Below are 22,064 nucleotides of genomic sequence, written 5' to 3'. Positions count from 1 at the left end.
GGCAGGGTGCCTATTCAGAACGCATGGTGTAGGATTAATCAAATTCATAGATTCAGACTAATTTATGTTAGAAACAATTTAATTCCATTGTAGCTGAATGATATTTACAGGGTACTCTTCAAGTTTTAAGTTTCTCCACGTAAAGACTGTTCTGTTAAATCAAGAACAAGTTATCATAATCTTCCTCAGGTGTGAAAGAACACCAGAATTTACTGCCATTGATTAAATATTCCATATGAGAGAGAATAATCTGTGGAAACTAGAGCAGATAGGCTTTATAGTAATTCCAGAGGATACATGCTGTTGCTATCAACCATGAAATAATGATGTGTCTGTATATTGGATTTTTTTTCACTTTTGCAAATTATCACTCCATTGAACAGAATAATTATCACTCCAGATAATATAATAAATCACTTAACTTTCCCAAACAATCATCTGAAATTTAACCCTAATTTAAACAATTATTAGTATCAAATTACCTTAATGTAGATATTATTTAAAGCATGGAATAACTCATTTTATTAAACTGTAACCTGCCTATGTGGTTATGCAATGACCAGTAAAAAATCTATATGCCTGCAAAAATTATCTGTGTATTTATGTGTGGACATATTGAGATAATATTGGAGGGCAGAATCACATAAGGTGCCAGTTTAATAACAATTAAGCAATGACTGAAATAGGAATTCAGTCTTCGCATAAGAATAAAAATCATGCAAGTGGTAAGTTTTACTAGTTTATTTGGAAAGCAGGACACTATCTCTTTTGATATAGTATACTGTACTGAACCTTAGAGCACTGAGCAGGCTCAGCGTGGACTTGGAAACGTTCAAGCCTTGGTGATGTCTGCAGTTGCACTGGCCCTTTAAGACCATGCAACTGTTAACAACCTGCTCAATCTTACTAATGTGGTATGGTGATCTACAAGTGGTGATCTTGAAACTCATCTATGGACTACTCTAATTATCTTCTCATAAATTATGTTGTTAAAAGATCTTTACTACTTTTTTAATTGCCTTTGACGACTGGAAAAAACAGAAACAACTGAAATTCATGTAAATAATTGAAATGTAGGGAATGTCAATAGCAATTTTTAAAATTACACTACATTCATTTACGTATATTAATTCAAATAGTAATATTAATTACTTTATTTCCCATTTTAGTAAAATTCAACAGTCACATTTAAATGAATAGGGCTGTGCCAGTTATGTCCCTGGACTCAGTAATGAGTCTAAATACAGTGTGGGTCAGATACACCTATATGTCACCGTCAGTGTATTGTGTGCAGCTGCATATAACTCAAATATGTTAACATGCATTCTGCCTCTGGTTGATATTTTTGTCTGAAGCCAGCTGTCATTACAATCCAGCCATTATAGATTGGTGATGAGGATGGGTTCTCTTGCAGTTTACCTTTGGGATTACACTGGACTACAAATTTTTTCAAAAGTGTTGCTTCCTCGGAACACAAATATAATTTCAGACTACTTGTATCATGCAGGAATTTGGAGAAACAACAAATTAACTTTTATTGAATATCAAACACGAGGAAATCTGCAGATGCTGGAAATTCAAACAACAACACACACAAAATGCTGGTGGAACACAGCAGGCCAGGCAGCATCTATAGGGAGAAGCACTGTCGACGTTTCGAGCCGAGACTCTTCGTCAGGATTATTGAATATAATGTGTTTAATTGCATAATGGTGCTGATGCTTTGCAATAGTTCAACTAAGTTGAAAATATTTTGTTAATGATTTTCATTTGTACTCAGTGTCTGAGGCTTCTCGCTTAAGTGTCCAACAATAATTCGCCAGCATTGACAGATTCCAGTTGCCCTGGTATCTTTTCTCCATCACCGCAATGTCCTGGTGAAACCTTTCACCATGCTCGTCACTAACAGCACCAAGATTTGCAGGGAAGAAGTCTAAATGTGAATGCAGAAAATGAATCTTTCGTGACATGTTGCATTTCAAGGGTTTATATGCTTGAAGCATGCTTTCAACCAGCTGCATGTTGTTTGGTGCTTTGTAGATGCTGAGAAAAATTTCAGCAACTTCCTTGAAAGCCTTCCATGTGATTTTCTGTGGTCCCACTAGAAATTCTTCAAGTTGCCTGTCCTTGATGACCTGTTTGATTTGTGGACCAACAAAAATGCTTTCCTTATTCTTAACATCAGTTATTCTGGGAAACATCTGTCTCAAATATCAAAATTCTTCATAGAAATTTTTGTGCCTGGTGATAGCAAGTTCCATCTTTACACTTCTGAACCCAATAATTATTACTAAAACCTGTCCTGCCATGCAGCAGCCGCACCACCTAAGCATGCCCAAGCATGCCTGGACAAGATAGGAAGCTTTCCGGCTTACATTGTAGGCAACATTTTAATTGACGAATTATTAATTGAAATAATAAACATAAGCGATTTCAAAAAATGGTTCACGAATAGGGAAACTTCATGGTAATTTTCATGATCAGTAGCACAAAATACATAAGATACACCTAAAGGTATTCAGGAAGCAAAAACTTTGTTGTCCAGTGTTATTGAAGGACATTGACAGCTCACACTTGAAAAGTTTAAGGTGATCTTTTAGAACCAAAACTTTCTTTTTGTGTGGTGTTTACCTGCAGACATTCTCAATGAATAAATTGAATCAAATTCACCTAAGAGCTCTGTGTGGACTGATACAAGTGCACAGCACAAGAAGCCAAAATGGCAAGGTACAGTTAAGTTGCTGGCCAAATGAATCAAGTTTAGCCAATTCCCTTTTGAATAGTGCTAGAGTAACATGGCTGCTCCGAGACTGCATCAAAAACCTTGGCATGTAAGATGATTCAGCTTGTACATTAGTCAGATGGCCATGTTCTTGAAAGCAAACAATCTTATGGAACATGAAGGAGAGGTAATGGTGCCAGAGCCCTGATCAGGTGATATTCAAGTATTAAAAGTACACCTGACAGAAGTTAGCCAAGAACTATTATGCCATGCTTCAAACTTCCTCATAGCATGTAAGACAATAAATTGGCTTGTTTACAGATGCTGTGCAGAAATTGGAAGATTACTGAAGCTGTTAAAATAGCTGAAGTCTGGACATTTGGCATTAGGTGCTAGAAATAGAGTGAACCATCTTGGTACTGTAATTTTATTTTTGTGTTTTAGATCACACTTTGATAGATTTATGTGTGCACCAGCAGATAATTAACTCAGTTGAAGCTGTTGACCACACCAAACCTGCCCTTTGAACTTATTTGTCAAATTGTTGAGTTGATGGAAAAGGTGTCTAAGAAATCTAGAGACCATCATCCCCCACATACAACTTCTGTAGGTGCAACTTATAGTCAGGGAGGTGGACCAAAGAGAATGCTATGAAACTGATCCTGAAGGAAGCCGATGAGACCTGTTCAGTCATTTGCTATTGTTATTCTGTACATCATGCCCTGCAATTTTGTCACTCGAGAACAGCCAAGCTTTTCAATGGCCAAAACACAGTCACATTTCAAAAGTTCGCAGATCCAACGGCCAAACACACAACAAATGCAAATTCACTGGCAGCTCAAAGCAATAACAAAGGAAGCACTTAATAATTTGGGACTTGTTTAAGACAATGAAAAACTGGGATTATATAATATTATATATGTCTCATAACTAGCAACAGTAGCAAACATAGACATTCAGATAAAGAAGCTGATTAATAACCGTGCATTGATGCAGTATATAATACTGCCACAATATGATGAAGAATCAAGACTGGTACTCTGGCAACTTCAGCCAGACATCATTGACAAAAAGTAGAGTCACATGGAAAATCTGTTCCAGTGTGGTTTCACAGGCATTAGGACAAATGACTGCTGCCATGAGACTTTATAGGATTTGGAGTTATAACTGAGGATTCCAGGACTCAGCCCTTCTGTGTGCAAACCAGTGTCATCAACTCTAGTGGTCTAACCTGCTGGTAGGACAGGACAATGATGATGGAGGAGTTTGGAAATTATCATCCTGTAAGGTGTGATTCTGCAAGTAGGCCTAGGTCAGGATGTTGCTTGATTGGCATGTGGGACAATTCTGTCAGTTTGCACACTGGTACTTTGCACTGGTGCTTTGGTTGATCTCAAGTGTTCTGCCCATTTTCATCCTTCTTTTACTTTTAATTCATGGAGCACCCTGGACACAACCACATTAGCCAGGCTAGGATAAGAATTGAAATATATCTTATACTGATGAACGTAAGTCAATCAGATGAGGTTTGAAGGATAATTTGTCATTATCACTAAGACCAGCTTTTTAACCATCTGGATTCTTGGATCAGATTATTAATCCTGTAACTTACTCATACTGAAATAAAATTAAATTTAATAGGGTGAAGGTAGAGAAGAGAAATCACCATATTCAATCTCCCTATTGCATGTGTGCGGTGTTTATGTAAAAAATTAACAGAACACATGATTTTGAACTGAAGTAAGGAATTTCAGTCAGCAGAATGTATTTAGATTATTGGTGCAGTTTATAAAGATTTATCTTGGCAACTGGCACTCAATTCATATAAGCAAGCTGCAAAATGAACAATTATTTGACTCCTTTGCAAAATGTGTTGAGTTATACATCAGCAGGAAGATATTTTACAGGGATATTCTATTTGTTGATGTATTGCTTTTGCAATATTTTAAATTTCCATAAATTTATAATAGGTAGAATTTCATTATTTCTATAATAAGAGCATACTGTACCTTTAACATTTCTGAATTTTAAATAAGATAGATGATAAATTCCCCATTTATTTATTGCCAAATATGGCTTTAAAGTGTATTATTCAATTTTAGGCAGTAATGCATTTCCATCTACAATTCCTTAAGTTTCCTTAAAGGAGAAATCTACTATTTTAATCGTGAGTTTAAATCATTTAGTACAAACAGAGTCAAAGCCCATGAGTTTAGCCATGCACTGCCGTGCTAAAAAGAAATTTAGTTTGTAATATCTTTTTTACCACCTTGAAGACTGCTACATGCAATGCATTCTGGATAACACTACATTCAGGTAAACTACACTCAGTGGCCACCTGTACACCTGGAATCATTTTCGTGAACCTTCTTTGAACCTCTCCAAGATGCACTGGCTAAAGTAATTCCTTCTCATCATCATTCTAAATGGACATCCCTTGATGCTCAATGGTCCTAGACTCCCCCAATATAGGAAACGTCCTTTCCACATCTAATCATTTCAACATTCAAAAGATTTCAATGAGATCCCCCCTCATTCTTCTAAATTCCAATGAGTACATGCCCAGAGGCATCAAATGCTCATCATATAGTAAGCCCTTCAATCCTGTAATCCTTTTCATAACCTCCTTTGAACCCTCTCCAAAGCCATCACATCCTTTCTTAGGTAAGGGGCCCAAAACTGCTCACAATACTCCATGAGAAGCCTCAACAGTACCTTATATGGCTTCAGCATTACACTGCTGCTTTTATATTCTAGACCTCTTGAAAAGAATGGTAACATTGCATTTGCCTTCCTCACCACCAACTCAACCTGCAAGTTAACCTTTAGGGAATCCTGCACAAGGACTTCCAAGTCCCTTTTCACCTTAAGACTTCTGAATTATCTCCCTGTTTAGAAAATACAGTAGTCCAAACTTTTATTTCTTCTACCAAAGTGCATGACCATACACTTTTCAACACTTTCCATCTGTCACTTCTTTCTCCATTCTTTCTAAGTTCTTCTGCAGCCTCCTTGCTTTCTCAACACAAACTGCCCCTCCACCTGTCTTTGTATCATCTACAAACTTGACCATAAAGCCATCAATTCCATCATCCAAATAACTTAAAATTAAGCGCTCCCACTACCGATCCCTGTGGAACACCACTAATCACCTGCAGCCAATCAGAAAAGACTCTCTGTCTCTTGCCATTCAGCCAATAGTCTATCCATGATAATACCTTTCCTGTAACACTATGGGCTCTTATCTTGCTAACAGCCTCGTGTTTGGCACCGTGTCAAAGGACTTTCGAAAATCCAAGTACTCAACATCCACTGATTCTCCATTGTCTATCCTGCTTGTTGTTTCCTTAGACTTTCCTAAGATTTTTCCCTTAGGGAAACCTTGCTGACTTTGCCTAATTTATCATGCACCTCCAACAACCGTTGAGTTCAGACTAACTGGCCTATATTTTAGTTAATTCTGCCTCCATACCTTTTTGAAGAGTAGAGTTACATTTGCATTTTCCAGCCCTTGAGAAGCATGCCAGAATATAGTAATTCTTGAAAATATCATTACTAACGATTCCACAATTCTTACAGGTCCCTCTTTCATAACTCATCATTTCTCCTAAGGGTTCCTTATCCTTAAGCTCCTGAATCAAATCCAGTTCAATACACCCAATCCAAAATAGCTGATCCCCTAATGCGCTCAACCACAAGATGTTCTAAAAAGACACCTTGTAAGCTTCTACAAATTCTCTCTCTTGTGATCCAAAATCAACACCAACCTGCAAATTGAAATACCCTATGACTATTGTAACATTGGCCCTCTTCACATGCTTTTTCTATCTCCTGTTGTCAATTGTAGCACACATAGACAATAGACAATAGGTGCAGAAGTAGACCATTCGGCCCCTCGAGTCTGCACCGCCATTCTGAGATCATGGCTGATCATTCACTATCAATACCCAGTCCCTGCCTTGTCCCCATATCCCATGATTCCCCTATCCATCAGATATCTATCCAGCTCCTTCTTGAAAGCATCCAGAGAATTGGCCTCCACCTTCTTCCGAGGCAGTGCATTCCACACCTCCACAACTCTCTGGGAGAAGAAGCTCTTCCTCAACTCTGTTTTAAATAACTGACCTCTTATTCTCAATCCATGCCCTCTGGTACTGGACTCTCCCAACATCTGGAACATATTTCCTGCCTCAATCCTATCAAATCCTTTAATTATCTTAAACGTTTCAATCAGATCCCCTCTCAATCTCCTCAATTCCAGCGTGTACAAGCCCAATCTCTCCAATCTCTCTGCGTAAGACAGCCCTGCCATCCCAGGAATCAACCTAGTGAATCTACGCTGCACTTCCTCAATTGCCAGAATGTCCTTCCTTAAACCTGGAGACCAAAACTGTACACAATATTCCAGGTGTGGTCTCACCAGGGCCCTGTACAAATGCAAAAGAACATCCTTGCTCTTGTATTCAATTCCCCTTGTAACAAAGGCCAACATTCCATTTGCCCTCTTCACTGCCTGTTGCACTTGCTCATTCACCTTCATTGACTGGTGAACTAGGACTCCTAGGTCTCTTTGCATTTCTCCCTTACCTAACTCGACACCATTCAGACAATACTCTGCCCTCTTGTTCCAGCTTCCAAAGTCGATAACTTCACATTTATTAACATTGAATGACATCTGCCAAGTATCTGCCCACTCACTCAGCCTATCCAAGTCTCCCTGTATTCTCCTAACGTCCTCTTCTCCTGTCACACTGCCACCCAGTTTAGTATCGTCAGCAAACTTGCTGATATAGTTTTCAATGCCCTCATCTAAATCATTGACATAAATTGTAAAGAGCTGTGGTCCCAATACAGAGCCCTGTGGTACCCCACTAGTCACCTCCAGCCAGTCCGAGAAACACCCATTCACTGCTACCCTTTGCTTTCTATCTGCCAACCAGTTTTCTATCCATGTTGAAACCCTGCCCCCAATGCCATGAGCTCTGATTTTACTCACCAATCTCCTATGTGGCACCTTATCGAATGCCTTCTGAAAATCTAGGTACACAACATCTACTGGCTTACCCTCGTCTAACATCCTTGTTACACCCTCAAAAAACTCCAACAGATTAGTCAAGCATGATTTGCCCTTGGTAAATCCATGCTGGCTCGGCCTAATCCTATTTCTGCCATCTAGATGTGCCACTATTTCGTCCTTAATAATGGACTCAAGCATCTTCCCCACGACTGACGTTAGGCTAACAGGGCAATAGTTCTCCGTTTTCTCCTTCCCTCCCTTCTTGAAAAGTGGGACAACATTAGCCACTCTCCAATCTTCAGGAACTGATCCTGAATCTAAGGAACATTGGAAAATGATTACCAATGCATCCGCAATTTCCTGAGCCACCTCTTTTAGAACCCTCGGATGCAGACCATCTGGACCCGGGGATTTATTAGCCTTCAGTCCTACCAGTCTACTCATCACAGTTTCTTTCCTAATGTCAATCTGTCTCAATTCCTCTGATATCTTATGACCCTGGCCCATCCATACATCTGGGAGATTGCTTGTGTCCTCCCTGGTGAAGACAGATCTAAAGTACGCATTAAATTCTGTTGCCATTTCCCTGTTTCCCATAACAATTTCTCCCAATTCATTCTTCCATAGGCCAACATTGTTCTTAACTATCTTCTTTCTCTTCACATAGCTAAAAAAGCTTTTGCTATCCCCTTTTATATTTCTGGCTAGACTAAGCTCATACCTGATTTTTTCTCTCCGTATTGCTTTTTTAGTTAAGATCTGCTGTTCCTTAAAACTTTCCCAATCATCTGTATTCCCACTCATCTTAGCCCTGTCATACTTTTTTTTCTTTAATGCTATACAATCTCTGACTTCCTTTGTCAACCACTGTGGCCCCTTCCCCCTCTTTGAATCCTTCCCTCTCATTGGAATGAACTGCATTTGCATCTTTTGTATTATGCCCAAGAATATCTGCCACTGCTGATCCACTGTCTTTCCTGCCAGGGCATCCGCCCATTTAACTTTGGCCAGCTCTTCCCTCATGGCTCCGTAGTCTCCTTTATTTAATTGCAACACTGACACCTCTGATCTGCCCTTATCCCTCTCAAATTGTAGATAAAAACTTACCATGTTATGATCACTACTTCCTAATGGCTCCTTTACTTCAAGATCACTTATCAATTCCTGTGCATTACACATCACCAAGTCCAAAATAGCCTCGTTCCTGGTTGGCTCAAGCACAAGCTGTTCCAAAAATACATCCCTTAGACACTCCACAAACTCCCTATCCTGGGGTCCAGCACCTACCTGATTCTCCCAGTCCACCTGCATGTTGAAATCTCCCATAACGACTGCATTACCTTTAGCACATGCCAATGTTAACTCCCTAATCAATGTACCCAATATCCACGCTACAGTTTGGGGGCCTGTACACAACACCCATTAGGGTCTTTTTACCCTTACTGTTCCTCAGCTCAATCCACACAGACTCTACTTCCCCTGTTCCCAAGTCACCTCTTGCTAAGGACTGAATCTCATTCCTCACTAACAGGGCCACCCCACCCCCTCTTCCCATATTTCTGTCTCTACGATAGCACGTATACCCTGGTACACTCAATTCCCAGGCCTGATCCCCTTGCAGCCATGTCTCCGTTATCCCAACAATATCGTAGTTCCCCATTTTCATCTGAGCTTCAAGCTCATCTGTCTTATTTCTGACACTACGCGCATTCAAGTATAGAATTCTTAGCCCATTCCTCCTCTCTTTGTTTAAAACACTGCCTACTGTACCTAACCCAGCTCCTTGAACTTCCATCGGGCAAATTGCACCCTGAACTTTGATGGCCTTCTCAAGATCACCCAAACCTTGTACACATTTAACCCCATGCACCTTCTGACCAACCCTCTGTATCTGGATCCCTGCCCCCTGCACATCTAGTTTAAACCCCCCCGAGCAGCACTGGCAAATACTCCTGCAAGAATGTTAGTACCCCTCCGGTTCAGATGTAGACCATCCCTTCGAAACAGATCCCAATGTCCCTGGAACAAAGACCAATTATCCAAAAACCTGAACCCTTCCTTCCTGCACCATGCTCTCAGCCTCGTATTAATGTGCATAATCATTCTATTCTTCGCCTCACTCACACGTGGCACAGGTAGCAATCCCGAGATTGTCACCCTGGAGGTCCTGCCTTTCAGCTTCACTCCTAACTCCCTGAACTCTCTAAGCAGGACCCCCTCACTCACCTTACCTACATCATTGGTCCCTACATGGACCACTACATCTGGGTTCATGCCCTCACTCTCAAGAATAGCCTGCACCCGATCTGAGATGTCCCGGACCCTGGCACCAGGGAGGCAACATACCATCCAAGACTCCCGATCTGCCCCACAAAATCTCCTATCTGCCCCCCTAACTATAGAGTCCCCTAAAACTATCGCTCTCTTCTCTTCCCTCCTCCCCTTTCTAGTTGAGGGTTCAACCTCTGTGCCAGAGGCAGGACCACTACAACTCATTCCTGGTAGGTCATCCCCATCAACAGTATCCAGTACGTTATTGTTAATGGGAATGGCCGCAGGGGTGCTCTGCTCTCTCTGCCTGCTCCCCCTGCCTCTCTGGACCGTCACCCATCTGCCTACTTCTTGGTTTTTTGGTGTGACTACCTCCTGATAACTCCTATCTATCTCTGCCTCCACCTCCCGAATGATCCGTAGTTCATCCAGCTCCTGCTCCAACTCCCTAACTCGGTCTGATAGGAGCTGCAGCTGAACGCACCTTTTGCAGGTGTGGTCATCAGGGACAACTGTGTTGACCCTGACCTCCCACATACTGCACACGGAGCACACCACTGCTCTGACTGTCTCCCCCATACCTGAACTGGATTAATAGAATGTCTAAAAAGCACCTAGCGACCTTACCTTCTTCCCCTCAGCGAGCAATCACACAAGCTTACCGAAGTCCCCTTACGCCGAAGCCCACTTAGCCAAAGCCCAGGACTCTGCTTCCATGGACTCCGCTGCCCGCTCGACGCTGCTTGGGTACTGTTTGGAGGACTGAATTTAACTCCCATCAGGGTCTTTTTATCCTAGCAGTTCCTTAACTCCACCCACAAAGATTCTACATCTTCCAATCCTATGTCATCTATTCTCATGGACATGTTGGCCCATGGCTTTCTCTTGTTCCAAGATGAGGCCACCCTCAGGGCGGAGTAGCAACACCTTATATTCCCTCTGCCTACCTGCACATCTTTTAGATAAAATGTGTATCATTGGATGTTAATCTCCTAAGTGCAATCTTCTTTCAGCCACGACTCAGTGATGCCCACAACGTCATACCTGTTATATTGAACGGAATGACAATATCATCTACGTTATTTTGTATACTGCATGCATTCAAATGTAACACCTTCAGTCCTATATTCAATACCCTTTTTGATTTTGTCTCCCTGTTACACTGCAACTCATCCCACTGACTGCAGTTTTGACCTATCATCTGCCTGCTCCTTCCTGACAGTCTTGCTACACACCGCCTCTGTTTGCATTATCTGAATTTCCATTCCACAGCTCCCATATGACCTATGGGACTATTAGCATATGAACTCTGGATATTTAGATGAGGCCCCTGGATTATTAATCCAGTAATTTAACACTGTGCCATCACGATGAGTTGCACAGTGTCACAGGACTCAGCAATTTCTCCTCCAACGAGCTAGTGGGATTGTTTACCCGCAAACTAGAGATGTAACAGAAGCCCTGTGAATGAAAGATAACTCCTTTTTCTCTCAAGATTACATCAGTTATGATCTCCTAAGTGTAACTTGACCATTGCCTAGAAGGCTATTGTGTAGTGGGCTTCAATGAGTAGGGTTGCTCTTGGAAGGTATCCCTACTGAAAGCCAATGGCCTTTAATAGCCATTCTCAGCTTATTAAGAGTCTACTCAGCTGGAGCAAATATATATCAATGCTAATACCTAACAAATACACAAATGTGTTGAGCTGATATTACTGTGACATTTTTAATGGTTTGATGTATAAACCTCATGTAGAATTTTGGTTCAACATGAAGAATTTCTTTTCATTGTGGTCCAGTGGGTATTGTAATAGACAAAAAAAGAGGAATGAAAATGTGTCTTGAGATTGCATCTTGATGTGCTGTCTAATAACTCTGCCAAAAGGGACCCTTTACCTTGTCCCTCCCTTCATTTTCCCCTTCTGTCATGCTCTGAAGCTCCTGGTAAAGGACCAGATCCTTGGTTGTGAAATTGTGTGGCATGCTGTTGTACCCATTGAATTTTGAGATGTGCTGGACTCTTGCAGAGTTTTTCAAATGACCCTTCAGTGTAATATTTTTTGACAAGAGAGGTATCATGGTGTATGCTCGTGCCATCAAACAGCATTAATAAAACATCACTTTTTATTGTTGTTTATGGAAACCTGACATGCACACTATGACAGCCACATTTAGCAATGTGACAATCACAATTACATGTCAAAATATAGCTTTTAGGCATAAAGCCTCCAGTGTATGTGAAAGACAATACAGAAAAGGCCATCAAAGCTAACTACTTTGCCTCAAGATTACATTGGTTAGGATCTCCGAAGTGTCACTTGACCATTGCTTAGAAGGCTAAGTGTGAGGAAGTGCGGTTAGATGTCGGGCTCCAGGATTTATGAAAGCACTTCAGAATTTAGATACATTTTATGATATTAATCATCCTTAAATACTAATCATCACTGTTACCTTGGAAGGATTGAAACTACCAAGATGCAGGCATGGCAAGAGAATATGGCAATCCCATTTGGAATGTTAAATACCAGGCCACTAATTAATTGCTCAGATTTATCTAGTGGCAAGGAACAGTTATCAATATAGTAGGGTAAAACTTGTAAACTACAGATTGCCTTCTACCAAACTTAACTGCTATAATAGGTAAAGTCTTGGGAGAAGGGATTGGATGATGGGTTTGGAGGTTGGAGGAAACCTTAACTGTTACCAAAACCAACAGCATTAATCCCAGTTTGATGGGAAGCAGAGTCTTCCCATTTTAACTTCTTCCTGCTCCATTATCAGCAGGTAAAGTGAAGCAAAATTGCTCTTTGAACATCCATAATGCCTTGTGAAAATCATATTTTAGATTGTTAAGCATGGGCTTAAATAAACAACTTGTCTATGATTGCCTCTATTTCACAGTACTTTTACTCCAATTATATCAAGGTTTATTAAGGGGTTGATTTAGTTTAGAAAATAAATCATTGGGCTGTAATTGCTCACAGCAAGTGCTCTTGTTCCATTGAATGTTTTTTTTATTGCTGCCCTTTATAATCGTTTTGCTGACACGAGTTGGGGAATGTATCATTCTTAATAATACACAGAAGAAGTGGAAACCTGGTTTGCATTTGAATTGCTCTTTGATCCTATCATTTTCCAGTGGTGTCTCTATTTGGTGGACTGTCTGCTCAGATATGTTTGCAATATATTATAACCCACCGTAACTGCAGATATTACAAATGGTTACCCAGCACAGACATTTTTGGGCTTTTGCTTAACTTTGATAGTGACAATGTAAGTGCCAGGTTCCAACAATTGAAGAAACTTCACAATAAATAAACTTGAATGTAAAGAAATTCAACTGAACTGTTAAGCCGTTGTTCTTGCAGCAGAAAATATTATGCAAACAAAATCAGAATTTCATTGAAAGAGTTCTTGTTTGAACAGGACTCTCAAAAATATTAAAGATCAAGGAACCTGGACTTTGTTGAGACTCATTATCTGGTTATGGATCCAGGAAGCCTACAAGAACTTAAGATAGGTGAAAGGATTGACTTCTAACAGAAAGAACTTCCAATAAAAGGAAATTGATAGTTGATAAGATTCTCCATTGAGGAAACAGGCAGTTGAGTGTAATTCATTGCTGATACAGCCGGAGGGAATTATGTCAGTTGTACAAAGCAAGGATAATCTCAAAACTGAGTAAACAGGATTTCCAGTTTAAAATGCAGCTAAAAACACATAACCACAAGAAGAATAAGCGTAAATTGAACCTTATATATAGTTGGGAGTGTAAAAAAGTCTGTCCTTTGTTGTTTTACAATCCTAATTTTCCCAACTTATTCTCCATGTTATTTGAAAAATACACTGCAGTGAATTTAGTCTTCTTTCAAATTAAATTTAAAAAGTAAAACTCCAGTATCATCTCCTTTGATCATCTTTAAACCTTTAAAAGAACAATGATGTATTTAAATTTACAGACTGACCAAAAATGTAAAAGCCATTCTTAATGTGTACCATGCTTTTCAAACATATTTGACTTCATATTCTGACATAATTAACTCATTTTTAATCACAGGTTAATGTATTACTATCCCAATATCACTTTATTAGTCCTACCAAGTTCTTTTGATTCAATATTAATTATTTTATATTTATCCATGTTATGTTGCACCCACAATATCAAGAATACCTAATTCTTTCTGAATTTGATTTCATGGCCATCATTTCTTGCTTGACTATAATTTCATCAGCACATTTGGAAATTATGATTATGATATTCTCCTACAGATTGTTAATTTAAGTTAAAGCTAGCATTATCATCATAAGTACCTGGTTTCTATCTTATTACCAAGGTATTCTCAGCACCTGTAATATTGGGATTAAAATAAAATTGCATACTGTACATAGCATGAAGTTGCATCTTACTTTGTCTACATCAATCATAAAATGTGATCCATATGTAAAATGTTATGATAAAATATAAAAATAGCATCCTAAATGAATCCATCTTAGAAATATTTTTAAACAAGTCTTGGTATTGTTTTAAAATGGAATCAGATGCTAGGAATAATTTTGAATTACAGTATGTGAGAGTGAAAGTAATGGAAAGTCTTGCCTGATCATATTTACTGGAAATGTGTTGAATATCTAAGCTTTTATGTGAACAACCGCACAATGACAGATAACAAATCAATGCAAAATAACAACAAACTAAAATTATTTATTCCTTGGCTATGTCGCATTCATAAAATATCTTAACTACTGTTATCTAGGATAGTACACAGTTGCGAATGACAGAGGAAATTTTGATTTCATTTTGTATCTTTTTATAGGGAATATTAATTAGTTAATACTTGAATGCACAAAATACAATATCCATTCTTTAAATATGGCAAAATAATCTTCATGGAATGACAATGTAGCGAGTAAATGAATGTTAAATGAAAATATGTGGATTTGATGATTTTTCTTTTCAACAGAAGTCTGAGTGATAGAAATAAAACTTTTAAGTATTGAAATGCATTTAAATAAATCATATCAACCATACAAACTAATTATATATGCTGCATGTTCTATGCTTAACTACATTACTTAAGTAATTAATGTTTCACAAAATTTAAAGAAAGTTAAATCTACTTTAAGTTTTAAGAAATAGATTGATTTAAATACTTTTAGATTTTCACTACATAAATTATTATTCATAACATCAAGGAATAAGCTATATCAGAGAAATCATCCTAAATGAACAAAGACATAACTTCTGCAAATATTTTACTCATAAGGGAACACATCAGAAATTATGAGAATGCTAGTCCAATGGAGGATATTTTATTTATTATTATGTCATCATAATTATCTCATCATAACTTATTACTTTTACACCAATATCAGTAAAATCAATGTTATTTTAAAACATCTCTGCCTTGGGAATTGTTAATAAGAAGATGGACTGTTTGCCTCTTATATCATGCATCAGTATTTCCAATCTCTTTTCAATAGTGCTGTTAATCAATTTTTGACTTTACTAGGATTGTTTCCTGCATTAGTGAAACAGGAAAAAGTAGTCCTGAATGTAATATTATTCAGAAAATATTTATGCACAACTGCAGAAGATTCACTGATGGATGTCAGACATCTTCCATAAATACTGTCATGACATCAAAATTGCTTCTACTAACTTAATAGAAAATAATTGTTTTTGTTAGTAGCACATTTCACATGGTACTGTATAAGCTATAAAATAAGTAGCCCTGTACTCAAAACTCTGAAAGGGTAATCAAATGTATTAGTGAGAAGGGAGCAAATGCACTATTAGTGAGAAAAATAAATTTTCATATTTAAGCAAAAATGGTTGGAGACAGTTTTATGGAGAGGTTTTAAAATCTTATTGAAGCAAGTCCACTTCCATTTCTGTACTCTGTTATGCTAATGTGACAGTCTCTCATTAATAAAAGCACTGAAATGTACCTTACTTGAATTGTGGTAATGCATACTGTTCACTTCGGACATTAAAAGGAAAATTTATCTTAAGCATAACCTAAAACCAGACCAAGAGTTTTCATAATCAGTTTAATTAAGTAGCAACTGTGCACTAGATCTTTAAAAATTACATAAAGTGAGCAGCAGAGAGGAAATTTTTAAATGCATGGCCTTGCCCATTGTTGATCATGTGATTTTCTGAATATTTATTGGAAAAATTATGTCGCCTCACCATAAGGAGCTTCTTTATTTACATATCCGGACCTTGATTAAATACAAAATGGGTGTAAATAATTTGGGACAGTTTCTCCTTCTCATTATAGACTATTTGGTTTCATTATTTTGTTAAGCACTCCTATGACGTACTATTTTGTCTGCATCAAATCAAAAAGATTATAGATTTTAATTCACTGTTTTGAAGATTTTATCAGTAATAGTAACTTACTTAATGAGCACTTTTCATACAGATGATATAGTTCAAAGTGCTTTACAATGGGATTAAGTGCAAACATGAAAATAAAAGACAAAAAGATACACTATTAGTTAAAATCAATTCTAAAAGAAAAAGGAAGCCAAATAATAAATTAATACTATGAATCGAGTTTTTCCTAATTTATACTATGCCATTAATTTTTATTTTTGTGTTAGACTATGAAAATACAGAGTTGCAATATGGGTAGCTATAATCACTTAAAGATTGTTTGCTTCACTCTTACATTACTGGTTTCCATGATAGGATTAGTCAAGTTTAAAATAATAATTTTGTTTGCAATAGTGTGGTTAAAAGGAAGTTATTATAAAGGCACTTTGCAAAAATTATGTTCATAATCACCAACCATATTCATGAAATTGCATTGATAATGGTAAATTAATAGGCTATTAATTTGTATTTGTTAATGAACTAGATTCAATGCATTGTTTTGATTCCCTTGGCTATACTTTTTCAGTAACAAACATGGTTCTGAAAATATATTAGCAAAGGATCTTTTAGATTATTTCATCTTATTTCATGCATCTTTTGTTGGAAGAATCTTCTCCTCATGTTGAGCTCATTTGTCTTAGTTTCTCTGATTATGAAAAAAGCTAGCCTGAGCCCCATACCTTCACAGTAAATGGCTCATATATAATGCCAATGCCACAAGATAGAGAACATCAAGAGAAGGGTGGGGCAGCAAGACCTGTATGTGAGCAGATTTTCTGGCATTGTACCAGCAATTACTCTTGTACGAAAACCGAAGGTGATATTCTAATATGCTTCATTCCAGTCCTGGAATGCTTACATGGTGATGCTGAGCTCTCCTCAGTTCTGATCACTTCAGTCCCCATATGCCCATCAATCACAGCTATGCTCAACTGTCTTGGTCCTCCAGGTGCACAATTTGCTGTTACTTCTACTAAGATCACTGAATGATCACTTTCAGTACTGTTACGACAGTTTCTCTATTAAGTGATCTGGTTGCCTGCTCTCTTTTACTCACCAACCTGTGTCAGCTCATAATGCAGTGGCATGATGTGATATTAACCAAATCTCTGCTTGTAGCCCCGATGCTCCCGCCTTAAGGGTAAACTGGTGAGTCATCATTTCATTTAATTAAAAAGCTGACTCACTCCACAATGGAACACCATTTGAGTTCATCTTCTGTCTGCACACTCCTATAAAATAAACCTACATACGCATTGTCTGCTTAAGAGGGGCCTTAACTGAATTTAAATTCAGGAAAAACTGCTGAATTAATTTAGAGACAGAAAAGACTGCAGATGCTAGAATCTGGAGAAAAACATAAATTGCTGGATTAATTCACTGTGTTAGGCACCATCTACAGATGTTTTGGGTCTCAACCATGTATCAGAACTGAGAATGTAAACGGAGATAGCCATTATAGATGTGAAGGGGAAGGGTGAGGTGAGAGCTGGCAGGCATAGGTGGAACTACGTGAGGAAGCAGTGATGGCAGATGAAATCAGGTGAGTGAATGGAAGAGTATAGGCAAAGAGAGAGGTAGAGAGATAAAAGGTTGAAGATTCTGAAATCTGTTAAGTAATGAAGGTGATGAGGAACCAGGTAAGAGAAGGATTAAGATTAAGATAAGCTTTATTTGTTAAATACACATTGAAACCTTGACTCATGTCATGAAATATATTGTTTATGTCAAAGACCAACACATTCTGAGGATGTGCTGGGGCTATCCTGCAAGCATTGCCGTGCTTCTGGTGCCACCAAAGAATGGCCACAAATTATTAACCTGACCCTGTACAGCTTTGGATTTTGGGAGGAAATTGGAGCAACTGATGGGAAGCAGTACATCGGGAGAACATACAAACTCCTTACAGACAGCAACCTGGGTTGCTGGTGTTGTAATTACAAAATACTTTACCACAACAAAGCAGCTCTGTAATTTGGTGAAACTTTCTTTGAAGTGCAATACAAACACAACACTTATATTTAAATAAAGGGGCTCAAATTTGGAACCTCCGTTCAAGTTTCTAATCTTCTTTTATTGAGATTCATGGAATATTTACCCAAAGTGTTTTCCAGTGCCTCTTTACATTATTAATTGTCACTTCAACCATACTTTAGTCCTTTAAGAAGAAGCATGGGTAAGTGTAACTCAGGACTCCCCAAAGCTCAAGTGCTGTGGTTCACAGATAGAATTATAGAGTCATAGAATGCTACAGCACAGTAACAGGCCTTTCAGCCCATCTAATCTGTGCCAAACCATTAATCTGCCTAATCCCATCGACCTGCACCTGGAACATAGCCCTCCATACCCCTCTCATCTATATACCTATCCAAATTTCTTTTAAACATAGAAATCATCCCTGCATGCACCACTTTCACTGGCTGCTCATTCCACACTCTCACCACCCTCTGAGTGAAGATGTTCCCCCCATGTTCCTTTTAAACATTTCACCTTTCACCTTAATTTATGACCTCTAGTTGTAGTTGCTCCCAACCTCTGTGGGAAAAGCCTGCTTGCATTTACCTTATCTGTACCCCTCATAATTTTGTGTACCTCTATCAAATCTCTCCTCAATCGTCTACATTCTAGGGAATAAATTCCTAACCTATTCAATCTTTCCCTGAAACTCAGGTCCTCAAGTCCTGGCAACATCTACATAAATTTTCTCTGTCCTCATTCAATCTTATTTACATCTTTCCTGTAGGTAGGTGACCAAAACTGCATGCAATATTCCAAATTAGGCCTCACCAACATCTTATACAATTTCCACATAACATTCCAATTACTGTACTAAATGCATTGATTTATGAAGGCCAAAATGCTAAAAGCCTTCTTTAAGAACCTACCTACCTGTGACACTACAAGGGAGTATGTGTTAAATTAGACTTGAGAGACAAGAGCTCTGAGGTTGACTTTCAACTCAAGAACTCATGTATTAGATTAGATTAGATTAGATTAGATTCAACTTTATTGTCATTGTGCTGAGTACAGATACAAAGCCAATGAAATACAATTAGCATCTAACCAGAAATGCAAAGAATAGTGTTATTTACAAAATGACTGCGAATAAAAAGTAAGTGCAACAGCACACAAATATAAAAGTACTGAGACAGCCCAATATGGGTGCAATACTGCTTAGCACTGTGATGGGAGGTTCAGCAGGGTCAGCCTCAGGGAAGAAGCTCTTCTTGAGCCTTCTGGTACACGAGTGGAGGCTCCTGAAGCACCTACTGGATGGGAGGAGAGTAAAAAGTACATGGTTAGAGTGAGATGCATCCTTGATAATGCTTTTCACTCTGCCCAGGCATCATTTATGGTAATTGTTCTCAATGGTGGGCAATTGGTGCCGATAATCCGCTGGGCAGTTTTCACCACACGCTGGAGTGCTTTGCAGTCCAATAGGGGACAATTGCTATACCATACTGAAATGCAGTTGGTGAGTATGCTCTCAATAGCACAGTGGTAAGCCACATTCAAAAATCAAAACTGAAGCACAATACTTCTTTCCAATTTATTTGTGATTCTATGATGTTCAAGTCCTTGGATAAGCCCACAATCTCATACTAGAAAGCATGCAACACTATATTCCTTCTTAGGCAACAAGATAGGGCAAGTGACTGAATTATCAATCCGGAGGCACTTAAGGTCCTGAAACCATTATTCTATTAGCTTTAAAATAATTATGGTGGAAAATAGGACAGGTATACAGGATAACGTACTAAGCTTGTGAAAGCATTTGGTGAGATCTTGCAGAGGTTGACTGGACGGGACTGTTTTCTAGAGAGATGTAAAAAGATGACTCTACTTTAGTCAAGAAAGTACAGCAGCACCTCCACTTCCTGAGGAGTTTGAGATGAGAAAGACTGCCCCCAATCTGACCACATTCTACTGGAGCAACATTGAGAGTGTCCTGACCATCAGAATCACCATCTAGTATGAAAATTGTGAGTCATCTGACCACAAGATTGCAGCAGATTGTAAGGATTACTAAGATACTAATAGGTCTCTATCTCCCCCATCCAGAACATATATCAGAAACACCGTGTTTTCAGAGCCCACAGAATTATCAAGGACCCCTCCCAACTATCCAACAATCTGTCTGATCTCCTACCATTAGGCAGATGGTACCACTATATGAGAACAAGGACTGTTAGGCTGGGTAACAGCTTCTTCTCCTGGGCTGTGAGATTACTGCTACCACCAAGTACACATTACTTATGACAGCATTGCATTTTTGTTTATTTAACAATACCTCATATATGATCTTCATCTAGTCCATCTACAGAATAAATATTTATTATCTGTTAATATTATGGTGTCAATATTATTTTATGTGCTGTATGTGATACATATACTGGGTTTTGCATCTTGGTCCCAGATGAACATTGTTTCATTTGGCTGTGCACATGTGTATGGTGGAACTTTAAGTGAAAAGCTTCTAAGAGTGTGATATCAGAAACCTAGGACTAATATGCTCCAGCTAGGGTAAAAGGCAAGGCTAGTAAGTTCAGGGAACGCTTTCAGCAAAGAGCTATTGAAGGGCCACTGTTCAGGAAAAAGGAGGCAAACATTGGGTTTATGTGATAGGGAACAAATGAATCTCTCGATGACATCTAAGAGGGAGATCAAGTGGGCAAAAAGGAAGTATAGGATGGATCAGGCAGGCTGGACTAAGGAAACTCCCAAGAGATTCTATAGGAAGGGTAAGATGAAGGAACACATACCAATCCTCATAGAGGCATCAGAAGTGGAGAGAGTGAGCAGCTTCAAGTTCCTTGGGTGTCAAGATCTCTAAGGATCTAACCTGGTCCGAACATATCAATGTAGTTATAAAGAAGCCAAGACAGCGGCTATACTTCATTAGGAGTTTGAAGAGATTTGGCATGTCAACAAATACACTCAAAACTTCTATAGTTGTACAGTGGAGAGCTTTCTGACAGACTGCATCACTATCTGGTATGGAGGGGCTACTGCACAAGACTGAAAAAAGCTGCAGAAGGTTGTAAATCTAGTCAGCTCCATCTTGGGTACTAGCCTACAAAGTATCCAGGATATCTTTAGGGAGCAGTGTCTCAGAAAGGGAGCGTCCATTAAGGGAGGTCCCATATGGCCGGCTAATCTGGAAGGTTAGATTGCATGGGATCCAGGGTGAGATAGTTAATTGGATTCATAATGGACTCAGTGGTAAGAAGCAAAGAGTGATAGGTGAAGGATTTTTTTTTCAGTCTGGTGGACTATGTTGAGATGTTTGCCACAGGGATCAGTGCTGGAACCTTCATTATTTATATAAATGATTTGGATGTGAATGTAATTTTGTGAATAATACTAAAAAAAGATGGTATTGTAGACTGTGAAGAAGGTTATCAAAAATTACAGGGTGATTATGATCAGCTTGGTAAGTGGGGTAAGGAATGGCAAATGCCCTTCAGTTCAGACGGGTGCAAAGTGTTGAATATTGAAAACTCAATCCAAGGCAGAACTTATAGAATGGTCAGGCCTTGGAGAGAGTTGTGGATCACAGGGACCTAGGAGATGACACAACTAATTTTGGCAGAATTGAAGAGGAGATGTACAGAAGCAAGATAGATAAGCTGGTTGAGTGGTGACACAACAACAACAACAACTTACACTCAA

At 38.7% G+C, this 22,064-nt stretch overlaps 1 protein-coding gene across 1 annotated transcript in view; it reads right to left on the bottom strand.

The window, feature by feature from the left end:
• The window catches only part of akap6 (A kinase (PRKA) anchor protein 6), a 341,777-nt gene that overhangs the window by 53,363 nt on the left and 266,350 nt on the right, over window positions 1-22,064 (bottom strand). The window lies entirely within an intron of this gene.

The sequence above is a fragment of the Hypanus sabinus genome, chromosome 2 (assembly GCF_030144855.1).
Source record: "Hypanus sabinus isolate sHypSab1 chromosome 2, sHypSab1.hap1, whole genome shotgun sequence".
In the NCBI taxonomy this organism is placed as follows: domain Eukaryota; kingdom Metazoa; phylum Chordata; class Chondrichthyes; order Myliobatiformes; family Dasyatidae; genus Hypanus; species Hypanus sabinus.
This window is presented reverse-complemented; position numbering and strand designations above follow the sequence as displayed.